Raw genomic sequence first — 12546 nt, 5'->3', positions numbered from 1 at the left:
GTGGTGGCAGATCACTAAAGTATCTTAACCGGAGGGATTTGGGAGGAGGGTCACTAACATGATGAAATATGTCTTTTTTATAAAGATCATTCTATTTTCACTGTGGGAGGAAGAGTGGAGAGGGGAAAATTGGATGTGAAGAGACTCGGTAAGAGGCTATTGCAGTGATTTAGGTATAAACCTATGGTAGCTTAATCTGTTAGGGTTTTCATGGCCATACAAAAAAAGAATGTTTGGAACTGATTCTTACCATGAATTCCATTTATAAACCTAGGTGGTTCAGCAGTTCATAACTCTTAATTGCTAAATTAGGATCTCCCATTTATAGAATCCCCATTTGGTTCCATTACAAGAAAATGAAATCTCTCACCCAGTGTTACTCTTCTTCAATATAAAAATCCTAGAAACTAAAAATCAATATTTATTTATTTTTTTTCAGAGTCTACTAAATTTTTATTAAAATGGAGATTCCTAGGTAATAATTTGGCAAGGACTTTTGGGGGTAGACTTTCTCAATTTAATGTAAAAAAACTTCTTTGAAATCTTGCATTTGTCTCAAATTATATTCCAATTTTGCATGTAATTTTACCTCCAATTTGGGTCTTGGTGGGAATAGTACACTCAAGAATCATTGCTGCTTCCACTTTATCCCTTTTATATGAAAGCTCAGCATTTGACACTACTGGTGAAAAAGCATATTGACATATTTAGAGCAGTGATTTTTATTTTATGTATTTTTTGTGTATTTCTTAGCATTATACACAAAACACAATATCCCCTGATTAAGTTTAGTTCTTATTTAATGGTCCGTTTTTAGACCTGATCAAATTGATTGTCTCGTGAAAGCAAGCTTTAAATAATTTCCTTATTATATTCTTCTGAACTCCTCTTATCTCAAATATAAAGAAGTTGGTTAGGACTAAGACTGTCCTCAACAGGAAATTTTGAAGACAAAGGTGTCTGTGTGTGTGTTATTTCTTGTCACAGAGCCAATGCTCTGCCCACAGGAACCTTCAGAGTTTCTGCAAATCAGAAATTCATGACAACCTGGCCATGCTAAGATAGATTTGAAGTTCTTAAAGCAAACAGACTAGTAAATTAGAATCTGAGCAGTGGTTTTCTAATGTGGCAGTGTTTTCATCAAACCAAAATGTTGATACTGTGTTTTTACTTTAGGAGGGGAAAGCATTTAATTTCTCCCATGTTTTAAGCATTTTGTACCTACTTAAAATATGTTATTTTGTTTAATTATCAGGAACCAGTATCTTAATCCAGCTTTGTTTCCCTAATAAGGAAATTGTATATTAACAAATAACTTTCCCAGGCTCACACAGGGATCCAGATATGCCAGGGGTTTCTTTTGATCAGGGGTTCTTAGTTTGGGTTCCTTTGTCTCCTCTTCTCTCTGTGTGCTAACAGTTTTCAGAGAACTGATGACCCTTCAATTCAATAAAGTTCAGAATCAGTAAATTTTATTATGCTGCCTCCTGATTTGGGGTTCCTAATCTGACAGTGCTGTGCACTCTTGTGTTGCATTACCTTTCCACAGTTCTTTTCCAAATACCAGTAACTCTAATTACAGTAGTAAAGCAGTGAAGTAGTAGTAAAGTGTAGTAGTTGTTTTTTAGCCAGGCACTGTGCTAAGTGCTATATATATGATTTATCTGACTTGGTGTTCACAACAGTGTTGCGGAACTATGTCCCCTTACTTTAAGGCTAACCCTCTCTGTGTCTCAAATTCCAGCCCCATTCTTTGTTTTCCTGACTGGACTTCCTGCTCCAATTTCTCAATCCTTTGTTCCTACCTACACACTTCTCATAGAAGTTGGGAGATTTTTTTTTTTTTAATCTTTTTTTCCCTCGAATTATCTGTTGAAAAACCTTAAGTGGCTTTCTTCCTCTGATAGGGAATAGGGAAATTTCAGGTCTTTTATCTTACAGGGTCTTTGGTAGCTTGCTAGCCTAATCACTGTTTAAACCACATATGTACTCATTCTTTCCCCCTAGCTTTATCCCAGCTGTTCATTGTAAATGCTCAAACCACCTGGACTCTTTTAAAATAATTTTTTTATTAGGCTTTTCATTATCTTGAATCTACACCTTTTTTTCCCATGAAATTCCATATCTGTAGTGAATTCCTACCCCAACCCCTTTGTTGCCTTCAAGAAATGTATGTAAGGCATACAGTAAAAATCTTTCCTTGTCCCCTAATTCCTCAGTTTCCTTCCAGAGGTATTCCATGTATTTACAAGTATCTATGCACATATAAGAGTAGAGGTGATTTAGCGTTTTAGAGTGTGAACTTGGGATCCAGGCTGCCAAAGTTTGAAGTGTGGATTCTCTTACTGGATGTGTGGTTTGGGCAAATTATAGTACCTACCTCATTAAGACTTTTGTGAGGATTTTTCATGGTAGTGCCTGGCATGTGGTAAGTTCTCAGTAAATATATGCTGTTAATATTGTTTTGTTGTTGTTATGTAACAAAGCAGAATACATTGGAAAGAGAATGGCATTTACTGTCAGGATAAGTTTGAATAGAGCTTCCTAGTTACTTTGCACGTAAGTCGTTAACTCAAGTTAAACCTTAGATGGTTTCCTTATCTTTATAGTGGGGGAAATCATATACAGTTTTGATATGGTAAACTAAAACATAAAGAGCTTTGTACATGATAAAATGCTCTATAGAGGTTATTGGTCACATCGTTTTACTTTCCCTTCTAGGAGAGATCACAACATTTCTGTTGGTTTTAAGAAGTGAAGTCTCTAAAGATTTCAGAAATTTGTGACAGGTATGCTGTTTTGCTCTAGAAATTATTTTAAATTCATGTGCATGCATGCTAAGTCACTTTAGTCATGTCCAATTCTTTGCAGCCCTATGGACTGTAGCTCACCAGGCTCCTCTGTCCATAGGATTCTCCAGACAAGATACTGGAGTTGCCATGCCCTGCTCCAGGGGGTCTTCCTGACCCATGAATCGAACCCAGGTCTCTTATGTCTCCTGCATTGACAGGCAGATTCTTTACCACTAGCGCCACCTGGGAAGCCTCTTTAAATTCATGTTTTTGTTTTTTTTTTTTTAATTTGCTATGACTTGCTTTAGTGTTAGTCTTAAATTTTCAGATTATGGTTATGTAATTTATATGGCAGTGCCCTTAAGGGAATAACATTAGAGTAAATATTTCTATTTATGGAAATGTCAAGATTCTGACATCAGGATTCTATAATTGATATACTTAGCATAGATTAGTAAAGTTAACTTAGTAAGACTTATCTTTTAAAGAAAAATCTTTTGGGGGCAACATAGAAAGTATTAGTCACTGCCTATAAAATTTTCTTCATGGTTTACAAATGTTTTATTTGCCTGTAATGATAACAGTTGCTGAAGAATATTCATCTAAGTAGATTATACTACATATAAAAAGCGGTCCACTCTGATGTACTTTATGATGATTTACTCTGTTGCTAAAAGAAGATAGGTATTCCCTCCTTTTTTTTTTTTTTTTTAGGGAATATTTTTGGATAGAGTGATAGTCTCCCATATTCTGTTTAATAGTGTCATTCCCAGATTCTTCGTAGTCAGTGTTCTAGTCAGAGTTTAGTAAATAGTAGAGCAGGATTCTAGTCAGGCAGTATGGATCCTAAGTTCAGACTTCTGAACATTTCACCGTAATGCTGTGAGAAGGAGAATGACTATGAACAATTACCAATGGCTTTGAGAAAAAATGAATAAAAGAACTTTTGGAAATGAAAAATACAAATACAAGTTTTAAATTCAATAGATAGGTTTAACAATAGATTAGGGAATTCATGAGCTGGAAGATGACCTGAAAAATAAATTAAGCAAAATGCAGAGACACAGATAAAGCATATGTAAGAGAAGAAAAGAGAATTTGAAAATTGGGGCAGAGATTGCTAAATTCCCTTGATTTCTTTTTCCATCTGAGTAATCACTATTAGTCGGAAGCTTTGCTCTCCAGCTATAGCTTCCATCTCAGTGTCTTTCTGACTGTGTGTCAGTTTCAGCAATTTGGATGCAAGTAGAAGTTCTGTGTGCATAGGTTTTAGCTTTCTGGTTTATGCCTGTAAGAAGAGAGATGCGCCAGCTCCATCCTCTTCCTTCCCATAGACTGGAATGTGGGCATGGTAGTGGACTGTTTAGCTCTGTGGCACAGGGCAGTACTCTAAGGATGACAGAGCAACAAGGTACAAGAGCTCAGCTCTCAGACTGCTGAGCTGCCAAACCAGTCCTGAACTGTCCCTTTCTACTGTCACGTGAGAGAGGAAAAAAATTTGAATTTTGTTTAAGCCATAGTAGAATCTCTTACTGTATCAGCCCAGTCTCATATTAACCTTAACCAATACAAGAAAAGCATAAGATCTAACAGTTATCAAAGCAGAATACAGATGTGAAGAAAAGTCGAGTAGAAATAATATTTGAAGAGTTTATAATTGAGAATTTCTAAAATTTCAAAAAGGCATAAATTCAAGAAGTGTATCCTAAACAGGAGAGGAAAAACCAATACCTAAACATGTCATAGTTAAATTTGCACAAAATCAGGAATAGTCTGAAGGAGAAGACAGATTACCTTCAAAAGATCTACTATTAGACTAGTTTATTAAAAGGAAAAATTGAAACTGAAACCAAAAGAAAAGAATAACTATGGTGTGCTGAGAATAAATAACTATTAAAGTTAAAATATCTTTTAAGAATGTAGGTACATAAAGTTTTCAGAAAAATTAAAATGTTTTACCACCAGTAGAATATCATTAAGAGAAATTCTAAAAGATACACTTTGGGTAGAAGAAAGAGATCCCAGATTGAGGCTCTGAGATACTCATTGGAAAAGAAGAAAGGCTGAAAATGAAAGAGCCAGGCATTCAATCTAAATTAGAAAAAGGACAGAATAAAGAAAAGAAGGAAATAATAGACATAAAAGTAGATATTAAAGAAATATAAAAGAAGCCAACAATGAAGAGTCAACAGAGCCAAAGTTGATTTTTAGAAAAAGACTAATAGAATTAACAGATCTACTAGGATGCATCAGAAGAGAGACCATAATAAAAGAGATGTAACTACAGATGCTACAAAGATTATTGTAAACGAAACATGTATACTTACTAACACATTTTTTAAGGAATAACTTCAAATGGTAGATTATTGCATTTGTTGCATACTAGTATTAAGTCTTTCAAGACCACTGGTCAAATTTGCCAGAAATTTTACTCTTGATAAAGTAATATGGTTGGATTAAACATTTTAATCCTTTACTTTGAATTTGTAGAGAATATCAAGGGTACAACGAATGGAATAATTGTCTCAGTCATAATTTATTAAAAATTTTAGTAAAAACTTGTTTGGGGATAATTGATGAATGAGTTTCTTTTAGAATGGTAGTATTTATGATCCTTTTTAATATATAAAGAAGGAAGTGTCATTTAGTAAAGAAATGTACTGTGTCAAGTCGCTTCAGTCCCACTCTTTGTGAGATATTGTGACCCTGTGACCTGTAGCCACCAGGCCCCTCTGTCCACGGGACTCTCCAGGCAAGAATACTGGAGTGGATTGGCATGCCCTCCTTCAGGGGGTCTTCTTGACCCGGGGATTGAACCCATGTCTCTTATGTCTCCTGTATTGGCAGGCAGATTCTTTACCACTAGCACCACCTGGGAACCCCTCAAAGAAATGTAAGAACCTGAGAAGCAGTGGAGACATTGTGCTTTTAAAAGCTTTTCTTCTTTTAAGTTTTCGATGCTGGTTCAAAAAAGTAATGACACAGTACTGAAAATGATCTATAGTGTTTTCTTTCTTTCTCTTAAAAAAAATATTGTCACCAGCCCTGTAGTTCATATTCACACTGTTCAATTGATTTAGACAGTGTACTTAAAAAAGATGCTGACTTATAGGGACAACTTCCTTATTTTCTGGAGGAGCAGTAGAAATAATAGTGGTCAGGGAGCTCACCTCAGTGCTCTGTGATGACCTAGAAGGGATAGGAGGCTCAGGAGGGAGGGAATATATGTAAGCATATAGCTGATTCTCATTGTTCTACAGCAGAAACCAGCACAGCATTGTAAGGCAAGTATACTCCAATTAAAAATATATATACATATATATATATTTATATATGCTGCTGCTGCTGCTAAGTCACTTCAGTCGTGTCCAACTCTGCGAGACCCTGTAGACGGCAGCCCACCAGGCTCCCCCGTCCCTGGGATTCTCCAGGCAAGAACACTGGAGTGGGTTGCCATTGCCTTCTCCAATGCATGAAAGTGAAAAGTGAAAGTGAAGTCACTCAGTCGTGTCTGACTCTTAGCGACCCCATGGACTGCAGCCCACCAGGCTCCCCTGTCCATGGGATTTTCCAGGCAAGAGTACTGAAGTGGGGTGCCATTGCCTTCTCCATATTTTTTATATATGTGTGTGTGTGTGTGTGTGTTTACACACACACACAAATAATTTGAGTTTAAATCCTAGCTTAAACTGGAACCTTTCCCAAACGTTAGAATTCTAGCTTCTCTTGAAAATTTGTGAGATATGATAATATTGGAACTGCATTCCTTTGTGGTGTTGGGGAAAATAAAACCATAGACAAAAGAAAAGAAGAATTAGTGGTGGTAACCTCTGTAGATAGGCACTTTGAAGCACACCAACACATAACAAAGTCCTAGACTGATAGACATCTGCAGGCCTAGAGAGCAGCTGGTACAGATTACAGCAAGCTCCAGGAAGGATTTTGACGGCAGCAGGGGAGAGAAGGGTATGATATTGATAGATTATCTGGCAAGTTTGGGTAGAAAATGTTGGTAGACAATTCCAGAATAAACACATATTATATGAAAAAGGAAATGTAATCTTAGTATATTCTTTTGCTCTGTGTTAAGAGAGCTAGAATTCTCACCTACCATAATAGCAATATCTAAAACTAAAAATCAAGAGATAGGAGTATAAATATCTTACTCAGAAGTATGGGGAACACTCAGAGAAAGAACTAGAAGTTGGAAATAGGTTAAGGTTTAGAGCTTCCCTGATGGCTCAGATGGTAAAGAATCTGGGTGCAATGTGAGAGACCCAGGTTCGATCCCTGGGTCGGGAAGATCTCCTGGAGAAGGAAATGGCAACCCACTCCAGTATTCTTGCCTGGAAAATCACATGGACAGAGGAGCCTGGCAGGCTCCAGTCCATGGGGTCACAAAGAGTTCTGCATGGCTGAATGACTAACACACAGATGCACGCACACACACAAGGAGATACAGTGACTGCTCTTTTTATTATAAGCCTTTTCATAATGCCTGCTAATAGTACTAATTAGCATATATTACTTTTAAGAGAATGTAAGACCTAAAGCCGGGAGAAATGTCAATAACCTCAGATATGCAGATGACACCACCCTTATGGCAGAAAGTGAAGACGAACTAAAAAGCCTCTTGATGAAAGTGAAAGAGGAGAGTGAAAAAGTTGGCTTAAAGCTCAACATTCAGAAAACAAAGATCACGGCATCTGGTCCCATCACTTCATGGGAAATAGATGGGGAAACAGTGAAAACAGTGTCAGACTTTATTTTTCTAGGCTCCCAAATCACTGCAAATGGTGATTGCAGCCATGAAATTAAGAGACACTCCTTGGAAGGAAAGTTATGACCAACCTAGATAGTATATTGAAAAGCAGAGACATTACTTTGCCAACAAAGGTTCGTCTAGTCAAGGCTATGGTTTTTCCAGTGGTCATGTATGGATGTGAGAGTTGGACTGTGAAGAAAGCTGAGTGCCGAAGAATTGATGCTTTTGAGCTGTGGTGTTGGAGAAGACTCTTGAGAGTTCCTTGGACTGCAAGGAGATCCAACCGGTCCATTCTAAAGGAGATATCAGTCCTGGGTGTTCATTGGAAGGACTGATGCTAAAGCTGAAACTCCAGTACTTTGGCCACCTCATGCGAAGAGTTGACTCATTGGAAAAGACTCATGCTGGGAGGGATTGGGGGCAGGAGGAGAAGGAGATGACAGAGGATGAGATGGCTGGATGGCATCACCGACTCGATTGGCATGAGTTTGAGTGAACTCCGAGAGTTGGTGATGGACAGGGAGGCCTGGCATGCTGCAGTTCATGGGGTCACAAAGAGTCGGAGACAACTGAGTGACTGAACTGAACTAAACTGAAGACCTAAAACTTTTGCAGAGGAAACAGAATGAATACAGATTTTGAAACCATCATTTGAAAAAGGAATAGGACTGCTTATTGAAAAAGAGGTTATGGTTGGGGAAATAGCTGTCCTCAAATATTTGAAGGAGCGTAGCCTGGGAGAGTTCTCTTTATACTGTTTAGCATCAGAGGCAGGGGCCCAACAAGTAGCCAGTACAGAGAAACAGCAATGTAAAATTATCCAGAAATGGAATGTACTCTGTTTAGTGAGTATAGAGTTCAAAGGAACAGATGACTGTATCTAGAGATGTTTTTAGAGTGAATTGCCACAAAAGAAACGCTTACTGTAGTTCAGGCATTCTGTTGTTAAATACTGAATTCAGTATTGCTAAAATACTGAATTCAGTATTTAACAAGAAAAGACAAAGCCAGCTAGTAATATAGCATGCTAGAAGATTTGCTACATGCAAGAAAAGTGTATTGTTTTCTAAGTTTGTCATCATAATCTGCATAGAATAAAGTTGTATCATTTGTGGTTTGCAGAATTAGGATTTAGGATTTCTTTTTATTGGGATTACTGATTTATTTTGTCTTATTCCTATACTCTTTTCTTTACCTTTCTTTTGTGTTGTTTAGTTTTCACTTTGTGATTCTGGCACTGGTCAAGTTTTCTGTGCTTGTTTTTCCTCTAGTGATTTTTAAGTTATATGTGATTTAGTTATTGATATTATATTTTTCATGCTTTATTTATATTTTTTCAGTATATGGAAAAAGAGAGGCTCAGTATCTTTATGCTCTTCCCAAGAAGAGAAAGACTTTTAACATGCCTTCCTTTCTGTCTTCTCCCAAACTAAAAGGTTGAGATAATCACAGTTTTATTTTCAGATTTTTGTACTTATTTTACAGTGATAATCAAATACTTAGCTATAATTTTTGCTGATATATATTTTTATTATCATTTAGCTCTGATCCTTTACTTTCCATCTGATTTCTTCTTTGACCTGTATATTATTTAGGATTGTGTTAACTTAAAAACATTTGGAGATTATATAATTATATTTTTGTATTGATTCCTAATTTAATTGCATTATGGTCAGAATGTACACTTTGTATGATTTCAGTCCTTTGAAATTTGTTTAAACCTGATTTATGGCCCAGTATTGTCTGTTCTAATAAATGATCCATATGCAATTTAGAAAAATGTGTAATTTGCAGTTGCTGGGTTTGGGGTGTGGTGTTTTATATATGTCATCTGAATTAAGTTGATTCATTATTTGGTCAAATCCTTAATATATCCTTACTGACTTTGTCTTCCTTTTCTCTCAGTTATTGAATTTGTTAAAATCTAATCCTGATTTTTTGTTTGACTAGTTTTCCCTTTGGTTCTGTTAACTTTTGCTATATATATGTTTTGTTTTGCATTTTAATTTTCATTTTTCCTATTGAATATGTACTCATGTAATTAATGATATTTAGGTTATCCATTATTTTCAGTTTGTCCATCTGTTCTTTGTTCTTTTGTTTTTTCCTTTCTACCTCCTGTTTTTAGTAGTCAAACCATTCAAATTATTGTGGCTTAAGACAGTAACCAGGCTTCCCGGATAGCTCAGTTGGTCAAGAATCCACCTGCAATGTAGGAGACCCTGGTTTGATTCCTTTATTGGGAAGATCCACTGGAGAAGGGACAGGCTACCCACTCCAGTATTCAATGGCCTTCCCTGTGGCTCAGCTGGTAAAGAATCTGACCTGGGTTTGATTCCTGGCTTGGGAAGATCCCCTGGAGAAGGGAAAGGCTCCCCACTCCAGTATTCAGGCCTAGAGAATTCTAGTCCACGGGATCACAAAGAGACAGGATGGAGCGGCTTTCACTTCAAGACAGTAACCATTTATTATCGTCCATAGTTTCTTGAGTATGGAATTAGGGAATGACTCATCTAGGAAGATCTGGCCCAAGGTCTCTCCTCTGAGTGATGCAGTCAAATGGTGGCTGTCTGGAATTATCTTCTTTATTGATAGGTCTCACAGCTGGGGCTCCTCTGGCAGCTCTGTCCATCTCTGTGGTTTTTCCAAAGTGGCCACTTCAGGGCAGCCTTTTAACTCTGGGCCCAAAGGCATGACTTCAGACTTCAAATAGAGATCCAGGAGGAATTTCTCGCACCCTTTCTAGCTTCAGAAGTCATACAACACCACTTCTGCATAATTTAATTTTTAATTTTTTTTTTTTTACAATGTATTTATTTACTTTTTGGCTGCACTGGGTCTTCATTGCTTTGCATGGGCTTTCTCTAGTTGTAGCAAGCAGGGGTGCTTCTCGTTGTTATGGAGCACAGGCTGTAGGAGTGTGAGCTTCAATAGTTTCGGCTTGAGGGCTCTGGAGCACACATTCAGTAGTTGTGTCTGGGCGTAGTTGCTCGAGGCATGTGGGATCATCCCAGACCTGGGATCAAATTCTTGTGCTCTGCATTGGTAGGCGGATTCTGAACCACTGGACTGCCAGGCAAGTCACTCCAGGGTCTTTTATGTAGATTTAATAGCTTCACGGTTTTCTTTAAGGATATTACATTTATTTTACAGTGTTTTATAGATCCTCTTAATTCTATTTTCTTTGGCTTTTGTTCTGCTGCTTGTTGAATTTATTGCCTTTTGTCAGATTTTACTCAAATCAGTGACTAATTGTCTACTGTTTTTGAGAGTTCCAGCTTGCCTTTTCTATTTCCAGGAGCTTATCTTCTTTCATTTGGTAAGGGGTAAGAAAGTACTGTTGAGCTGAGTTACCTGGTTTTAGAATGTGAAGACTAATTTATAAACTTCATTTGTAAGTATATTATGTCTGATTATTTTATCCCCATATATATCCTCCCCCCAAAGTACTAGTCTTGAGAAAAACAAGAGGAGAAAGTATCAAGGAAGATAATCTTTCAGTGGGATAGTACTATGACTTCATGTTACAGAAACGATTGACTTTCCACTATGATGTATTATGAGGAACGTTGTTTTTTATTTTAGAAAGTTAAGTCTTACCATCATTTCCATATTACTTACCACCATCCCCACCCATCCCCAGTATTTTGTGGTCAGTTGTCAGATTTAAAATATTCACAGCTTCTGTAAATATTTAAATATAACCAACAGTATAACTGCTTGTTAAAAAGTTTCAGTGTTCCTTAATGTAAAACACTTTTTATCCAAAATTTCTTGTCACAACTAAATTTCCTTTAATGAATTTTGTTTCATAACTTCAGTTGTACAGGAGAAATCATTTCATCTTGTAATTAGTTTAAATATTTAAAAACAGTAAAAGCAGGTCTATTTGTATCACAGGGAAAATCATTAAGTTATTTTGTGAAATTTAGAAGTAGTTTTACTGAAGTTTGAAGCATGAAAAAATTGTTATATTATAACTTGGGCCATAGTGTTAGGGATTCAAGATTGACTTAAAATGTAAGCATAGTGTAATGTTTATTCTTATCCTCCTTATTTGTCGGGGAGTCTTAACCAGAGTGAGAAATTTTCTGGTGCTGTGTTGGGAGTGCAGGGCACAGGAGATTTCCATAAAAAGGCATGGGATTTGCTTGGAAGAACGTAGTGGTTTTCTAACTTGGCAGTAATAAGTTAGAACTAACCCCTTTTAAAAAGAAAATATTCATCTACATTATTCCTCATTGGTATTTGTATGTGATTCCTTATCTGAGCTATATTATTATTGTATTTGCATGTGTGCATATGTGTATACATTTATAATCCATGGTACTTGTTTGGTGTAAAGAAAACGATTTTCTGTGCTTACAAAACACGTGAAAAATAACTTTGTAAGTTGACTGTCTTGCTCCTCAAGTTGAGGAACGGGGGCCAAATATTTTGTTGTTATAGAATACCCAAAATAATTTGGCCACGTCTGAGTGCGTTTCCCCAAATGCTATTGCCCTAGGAGGCAATTTGGGAAGCATAAATGAGCCTTGCTATATTAGGATTCCCTCTAAAAAGATACACATTTTTGGATAAGAGAGATGATGAATTTGCCTCTTATTAAAATGACAGCAATCCCCAGACTGAGAATCACTGGGAGCCTGGAAAGGGGGTTAGGGATATGGGGATCTGTCTCTTGTGTTTAATAGTTAGCTTTTTTGCACCCCATAGAAATGAAAGGACTACTTGGTACAGATAAGAGTTAATAGGATTACTAGTATCCAGCACAAACATCTCCCACCTCGTTTATTCCTCAGGTTCCTATTCATCTAGATAGTAAAATGTGGTTGTTTCTCAGAGTTCAGTTCTTAGCTTTCTTCTGTTTTCACTGAATTAATAAATTCTCCTTGTTTGATCTCATCTGCTATGGTTTCAACTACTACCCTCTTTTGTAACACCCACTCCTAAGTCCTTAATGGTTTCTACTGAGCTTCCAGACTTGGT

At 36.8% G+C, this 12546-nt stretch overlaps 1 protein-coding gene across 3 annotated transcripts in view; it reads left to right on the top strand.

Moving 5' to 3' along the window:
• RAP1A (RAP1A, member of RAS oncogene family) overlaps positions 1–12546 on the top strand; it is an 82303-nt gene that overhangs the window by 42380 nt on the left and 27377 nt on the right. The window contains exon 1 of one of the 3 annotated variants that reach the window (XM_070367503.1): positions 2722–2789. The exons of the other annotated variants lie outside the window; for them this stretch is intronic. The gene's annotated coding sequence lies outside the window, so the exon portion shown is untranslated. Of the gene's footprint in view, positions 1–2721; positions 2790–12546 lie in introns of those variants that run through there. 3 annotated transcript variants of the gene reach the window in all.

This window comes from Bos mutus, chromosome 3 (genome assembly GCF_027580195.1).
Source record: "Bos mutus isolate GX-2022 chromosome 3, NWIPB_WYAK_1.1, whole genome shotgun sequence".
NCBI lineage: Eukaryota > Metazoa > Chordata > Mammalia > Artiodactyla > Bovidae > Bos > Bos mutus.
The sequence above is the reverse complement of the archived record's forward strand: the minus strand, read 5'-3'. Positions and strand labels throughout refer to the sequence as shown.